The 7,758-nt window shown below is 40.0% G+C and overlaps 1 non-coding gene across 1 annotated transcript; it reads right to left on the reverse strand.

Moving 5' to 3' along the window:
• Positions 1–1,482: 1,482 nt before the first annotated feature.
• Positions 1,483–1,584, reverse strand: LOC126250468 (U6 spliceosomal RNA). The gene has a single exon (XR_007545700.1). It is a non-coding gene; the product is annotated as a U6 spliceosomal RNA (small nuclear RNA).
• Between the last annotated feature and the right edge of the window lie 6,174 nt (positions 1,585–7,758).

Consider the following 7,758-nt stretch of genomic DNA (forward strand, 5'->3'; position numbering starts at 1 on the left):
TTTAAGAGATGATAACCTGGATATTATGTTCATTAACACAGAAATTTAACAGTATATATGAGCATTTCTACGCATTCATATGTTTTTCACCTTGAGATCTATACCTGTAATGCATACCAACTAGCCTGTTCATTGTTTTCATAATGTCCCTTTTCTTTAGGTCCCTAAATGATGAAAGGGATCGAAATCCATATCGTTCCTTCGGATATTTCGAGAGACTTTTTTTGTGTTTTGTTCCTTGGTATTTGTGAAGCAGATCATCATGCCTGCTCCCATTAGTTACAGGATCGAGGTTGGCGGATGACTTACGAATTGTATTTGAAATAGAAAGTCACAAGTGAACACGCACTTGATTACCCAGAATTTAAATGTTAGTTTATGTAGCTGAGTAAATAAGAGCAAGAAGAAACCTTAATTTATGAATTGGGAATTCACATTCGAAGTGCAGCAGAACAAAATTATCAAATTTAATTTTCCACTTAGAGTTGTAGCATTATAACCAGTAAATGAGCTGATGGTGAATCATGGTCGTGATCACAAACTTGTAGGCATATGTAGTTGCGTCGGAGTTCATACCACCTATTTCATTGTTGAGTAATATAGTGTGACATGAATTTATCCGTTGTCAGTTTGTTAAATCAACAGACATTGTTGCAGAGTTCCACTTCTGTTACCCGCCTCCCCTTATCGTCTTTTCTTATTGGGTTTTCCCTACTGACCTGGAAGCGAGAAGTCGAGAACAATGTGTGTATTCTTTGTGGCATCCTGCGACCGCGACGCTCCGAGCAAGACATTGCAACCAGCTTGGGGGTCGCAACCTACAGTTTTAAAAAGACTGCTATACAGCGTGCGCGGCAAGGTATCAGTTCAGTCTATCGCATACATTTACCGTAAGAAATCAATCAACGAAAGTACAGCTCATTACATCACAGTTAATCATTGTGTCTTGACAAAACATACGAATTCCTGATGAAAAATTGCAGGCTGAATCATTTCTAAAAGGAAGAAACGAGATATAAAACATTAATAATAACATTACACAACGTAGTGAGGTATCCTGGTTGGATCCTAACGTATAAAATTAATTTTTGAGCCAATGTAAATACATAGAACTGCAACAGTCACCTTCTTGAAATTGTTAATTCCATGAACTGATTTTCGAACCTCTTCAGGCTCATCTTCAGATATATACAGGAAACTTCAAATTCTATGTAATTTCCTGTACATCGTCTCAAGATGGGCCTGAAATGGTTCTAAAACCGGTTCATGGAATAAATCACTTTCAAAAAAGTGACTGCTTGCATTTTTCGCATTTACACTGAATTAACAGTCACGGGTTCTTAAACATCCGTAATTTTTAACGATACTCATTACTTCCATGTGTCGGCCGTGAAATGGAAATCATAGACATTTTTTGTGGAGCATCATTCAACAATAGTAAAGCATTTTATACTCTCAAAGTGATGAGCACAGTGCCGCCGCGACAGTTGCTGTCACGGTTTTGCGTGTCACCCTTGGGCAGCGGCCATGCTGATCTTTTCTGTATCGTTCCAATATTAGTATACGTACATACAAAGCGAGTACAATTGCATTCAGACGATGGACTATTTATCGCTAGACCACGAACATAGATGCAGCGTCCCAAGTCGAACGGAAGACAAGAATTCCACCAGGCTCTGCCACAGTCTACATTGTTTTCAGATTGTGCACATAGTTGGACTTAGAGTATAATCAGTGTAGCTAGTTTATTTGTCCCATGTCGCGATCGGCGCAGACGTACACTCGGTAGTGACCAGCTGCCAGCCAGGTTCCGTGTCAAAGTGTGTACCTGCATGGTCAGAACTCGTAACGAGGATTGCAGAGGTCTGCAGACAGGCTGCACTGCTGCTCTTACATCTGCTAGTAGGCTATCAAGAATCTGAGGTGTGTCGAAGTGGTTGCCTATTTGTAAGGACCTAGAACTTCGTCACAGGTTGTGTCTGTTCATGTACGTTTTTAAAGTGCTCAACAACGGTGAGTACGTTGCACCGAGTTTGCTGAGCTAGGAAGTCTTACAAGAGCTCTTTGCCGATTTATTCACACATGTGTGAATGTCGCACCCATCTCTGATCATGCCACAGGAGCGCGAGAAACACGAGGGCTGAAGAAGCATTAGCACCGTGTGCTGCTTCGCTTTCGCGTTCAAATTTCGTGGAATGATTTCGAACTGGCCCTAGTGGTTCCACCATGTACACAACCGTCATACCTCAGTAAAAGATCTGGCAGCGAACCCGAAAAAATTATGGTCCTACATAAAATCGCTAAGCGGGTCTAAGACTTCCATTCAGTTCCTTGTTGACCAGTCTCGGGTGGCAGTTCAAGATAGATACATGAAAGGCGAAATTTTAAATTTCGCCTTCAAGAAATCGTTCACTCATGAGAATCGTAAAATCATACCGCCATTTGACTCCCGGACAGACTCCCGTATGGGCGACATAATAACAAGCATCCCTGGCGTAGATAAATAACAGTAAGATTTTAAATCAAATAGGTCATCAGGTCCGGATGCAGTCCCAAGTCGGTTTTACAAAGAGTACTCTATGGAACTGGCCCCTTACCTATCTCGCATTTATCGCAAATCACTCGCCCAGTACAACGTCCGAGGCGACTGTACATGAAAAGCGTAAAAGAACGAACACGCAAAATTACAGACTAACTGCATTTTTCTGCAGGATACTTGAATATATTCTCAGTTCGAATATAATAAACCATAGCCGGTCCCAAGCCCGGTTGAAAAAGGAGGAGGGGGAGAAGTAACACCTCATAAAAAAACCTTGGTCCACCTGGCTCGGGTGATAGTAGCTCGTGAGGGCCCCTTGCCAGGGACACGGTGAAGACCTCAACGGCAGTGAAGGCGGAGATGAAGATCATCGGTACGACGGAACTGGCAGAAGAGGCAACCTTGCTTTTTGGGATACTATAAAAGCTATCGTCCAAGGTTATTTGGACAAAGGGCACGACGGTTCCACAGGTTAGTGGCGGTCACCCTACAGCGTCTGTTCCACATGTTTGTGGCGGCTGATCTATAAAACTCAGAAGCGGAACTCTGAGCTTAACCAGACTGAAATCTCAATTTCAGTCACAAACCCAGTCCAATTAAATCAACATGGATACAGCACCTTCAAAGACAAATTACCCCAGTGGGTCAAATCCCACGGTTGAAAAACCGCAAGTGGTCTATTCGGATTGTGGGGAGACCACAGAAGTGTGCATGGAGGTAAATCGGAGTACCTCAAAACCCCGTAATAACAAAATCAAACCAAAATCTAGAATTTGGCTAATGACATTTAATGTAAATTCTCTCTTAAAAATGAGAAAACTAAAAAACATCCAGGACAAATCCTGAGAACGTAAAATCAAAATTATTGCATTTCAGGAATCACGATATACAGATGAAAATCCTTTTGATTCGGAAGGATACAGGATATACAAAGGAAAACCTGGAAAACGAGCCATGGCAAATTGTCCACAATTTGGAACTGGATTTATAGTAGATACATCATTACTTGATTCAGTCGCAACTTTCAAATCTTACTCGGGTCGGCTCTCCACGATGACAATAAAATCAGCTAATAAGATGTACACCCTAATCAACGGACATACACCAACTAACATCACTAACAAAAACAAAATAGAAGAAGTAGAAGAATTCTGGAACCAATTAGATAATATTCTCCAAAAAATCCCAAATAACCATGTCAAAATCCTTATGGGCGATTTCAATGCACAAATCGGTAAAGAAAAGAAATATCGATATTGGGTAGGTAAATGGTCAAGGCAACCAACCGGAATGGCATGCGACTCATTGAAATCTGCAAAAACCATGACCTATTTTTCAAATCAACATTTTTCAAGAAAAGAGCCTCGAAAACGAAAACTTGGATCTCACCTAATCCATTACTAGGTGAATATCAGTTGGATCATGTAATGATCTCCCGCGTAAATACAGTAGAAATCATGAAACTTAAAGTCCTTAAAGGACTAGACCTAGATTCCGACCATTACCCAACAAAATTCTCCCTAGGTGTCATTCCAGAAAAAAGAAAATTCACTAAGAAATCTCCACACCGTAAATATGATGTACAAAAGATAAATGACAATGAACAATTTACAAAAGAAACGCAAAATTTAAAACCACAAAATTGGCAACAACTGCGAGCAGGACTTTTAAATGCAGCTGAAACTGTAGCACCGCAAACAAGAACACGTAAACACTCATGGTGGACAGATGAGTGTGACCAACTGATAAATCTCAGACAACAGGCGTGGCAAAATTGGTTGTGCAACAAAAATCAAAAGACCCTGGAAGATCTCAAAGATACCAGGAAAACAGTCACAAAAGCAATACGAACAGTCCGTAAACAACACGAAGACAAAAAATTGCAAGACGTAGAAAATGATTTCAAGAAAAACAATCCCCGAAATTTCTACAGAGTATTCAAACAAAAATTAACAAAGTACTCTCCTCTATCACTCCAGTTCAAAAATGACCATGGGGAAATTGCTCATACCAACACCGAAAACTGTGAAATTCTTGCAAAATACTTTTCTAAATTACTGAATTGTGAAAAGCGTGCAGAAAAATTTGAGTTCCATCGTACACAACGAAACCCAGACTCAAAGCCACCAAGTTTACAAGAGATTAAAGAGATAATTCAGTCACTGAAAAATAACAAAGCCTCAGGAGAAGACCAAATCATCGTAGAATTATGGAAAAATGCAGGAGAAAATCTTATTGTAAAACTCAAAGAAATTATACATGAAATCTGGAAAACTGAAAAAACCCCACAGATTGGAAGACTGCAATCATACATCCTCTGTACAAAAAAGGAAGTAAAACAGACCCCAACAACTATCGTGGAATCTCTTTATTGCCAATAACATACAGAATTCTGTCTATACCCCTACTAAACCGCGCAGAACCTCAGCTGGATTCAAAACTAGGCGAATACCAAGGTGGGTTCAGAAAAGGTCGATCATGCGTAGAACAAATCCTTAACTTGAAAAACTCAATGAAATATTTACATAGTACTTCAAACAAAAGTTATGTCATCACGTTTGTCGACTTTAAAAAAGCATATGACAGTATAGACCGAGAATCCCTTTTTTGAAGTATTAGCAGAATTTGGACTAGATCAAAAGACAACAAACATCATAAAAGAAACACTCACGGAGAACAAATCCAAAGTAAAATTTATGGGAGAATTGAGCACAGAATATGAAATAGACACAGGAGTACGACTAGGGGATGTACTGTCCCCAGTGCTCTTCAATTGTGCTCTTGAAAAAGTTGTTAGAGAATGGAAAAAAGCAGGTGCACCAGCACACAGACTGGGACCAAGACATAAGGGCATAGAATTAGACTGTTTAGCATTTGCTGATGACATGGCACTGATCGCACAAGACATTACCGATGCACAGAAACAGCTAGAATTATTACAAGAACAGGCAGCTAAAATAGGATTACAAATTTCATTTGAAAAAACAAAATTTATGACTGACATCAAAGATGCACCTTCTGATCTCAAAATTGGTAATAACTACATCTCTCGAGTAAAAGAATTTAAATATTTAGGTGAATGGATTGCAGAAAATTGTAATGTAATGAAATCTGTCAGATCAAGAGTCCAGAAAATGGAGACGGCGTTTCAGTTAACAAAAAACATTTACAACAAAAAGAGTCTCTCGTGGAACTGCAAAATACGACACTATACAACAGTAATTAGACCCGAAGCTCTCTACGCATCTGAGACACCAAACCTTCAACACAGAACACTAATAGAGGAATTAGAAGTGAAAGAACGTAAGATAATGAGGAAAATCCTAGGACCAAGAACTAAAGATGGGGTACATTATCCAAAACCCAATGCAGAAATATATAAAAATATCTCCAAAATAACAGACACAATGCGCATGAGAAGAATCCAATTCATGGGGCACTTAGAAAGAATGGACTCAAACAGGTTAACGTACAAAATCCATACATTTTTAAAGAACAAAACTACAAGACCGAACTGGTACAAACAGACATAAAATGACCTGAGAGAATTAGGGTCTCCGAATCTACATGATAGAAATGAAATCAGAAAAATCACAAACACACGAGGTTTTGAGGAAGAAGAGAGAAAACCTAACCGACATACATGGTCTACGCAACGAAAGCTAGCTCATTCGTTGTTTATGAAGGAATACTGGGCGAAAAGGAAGGCCAACAAATGTTGATTACGCGTAGTCCTAAGTGATCCATCCGCGAAGAAGAAGAAAGAAACTTTCTGGAGACTGAAAAGCTTATGTCCACGAATCAGCATGGTTCTAGAAAGCATCGCTCGTGCGAAACAGCTTACTCTTTCCTCACATGATATACTGCGAACTATGGATGAAGGGCAACAGGTTGATTCCATACATCTAGATTTCCGGAAAGCATTTGACACGGTGCCCCATTGCAGGCTGTTAACGAACATACAAGAATATAGAATAAGTTCACAGATACTTGAGTGGCTCGAAGACTTCTTAAGTAATAGAACCCAGTACGTTGTCCTCAACGGCAAATATTCATTAGAGAAAAGGGTATCGTCAGGAATGCCCCAGGGAAGTGTGATAGAACCGCTGTTGTTCTCTGTATATATAAATGATTTGGCGGCGGAGGCGGGCAGCAATCTGCAGGTGTTTGCCGATGATGCTGTGATGTACGTTAAGGTGTCAATGTTGAGTGACTGTCGGAAGATACAAGATGACTTACACATAATTTCCTGTTGATGTGATGAATGGCAGCTAGCTCTAAATGTGGGAAAATGTAAGTTAATGCGGATGAGCAGGAAAAACAAACCTGTAATGTTCGTATACAGCATTAGTAGTGTACTGCTTGACACAGGTCGTTTAAATATCTGGGTGTAACGTTTCAAAACGATATGATCTGGAGAGAGCATGTGTGGATTGTGGTAGGGAAGGCGATTATTGGGAGAACTTTGGGAAAGTGAAGTTCATCTATAAAGAAGATCGCATACAGGACGCTGGTGCGACCTATTATTGAAAACTACCCGAGTGTTTGGGATTCGTGTTGAAGGAGGATATCGAAGCAATTCAGAGGCGGGCTGCAGGATTTGTTACCGGTAGGTTCACACAACCCGTAAGTTTTACGGAGATGCTTCAGGAACTCAAATGGGCATCTATAGAGGGAAGTCGATGTTCTTTTCAAAGAACTCTACTGAGAAAATCTAGGTAACCGGCATTTGAAGCTGACTGCCGAATGATTGTACTGCCACCAACATACATGGCGCGTAAGGACCACTAAGATAAGATACGAGAAATTAGGACTCATACGGAGGCCTACCACAGTAGTGAAACTTTATCTGCCAACTAGTTCCGCAGATGACGAAGATGTTGAAGAGATATATGATGCGATAAATGAAATTATTCAGATCGTTAAGGGAGACAAAAATTTAATAGTCAAGGGTGACTGGAGTTCGATAGTAGGAAAAGGAAGAGAAGGAAAAGCAGTAGGTGGACATAGACTGGGAGTAAGGTATGAAAGAGGAATCCGCCTGCTAGAATTTTACACAGTGTATAACTTAAGCATAGCTAACACTCGGTTTAAGAATCATGAAATAAGGTTGTATACGTGAAAGAAGCCTGGAGACACTGGAAGGTTTCAGTTAGATTATATAAAGGTAAGACAGAGATTTAGGCATCAGGTTTTAAATTGCAAGACATTTCCAGCAG

This window comes from Schistocerca nitens, chromosome 3 (assembly GCF_023898315.1).
Source record: "Schistocerca nitens isolate TAMUIC-IGC-003100 chromosome 3, iqSchNite1.1, whole genome shotgun sequence".
NCBI classification, from domain to species: domain Eukaryota; kingdom Metazoa; phylum Arthropoda; class Insecta; order Orthoptera; family Acrididae; genus Schistocerca; species Schistocerca nitens.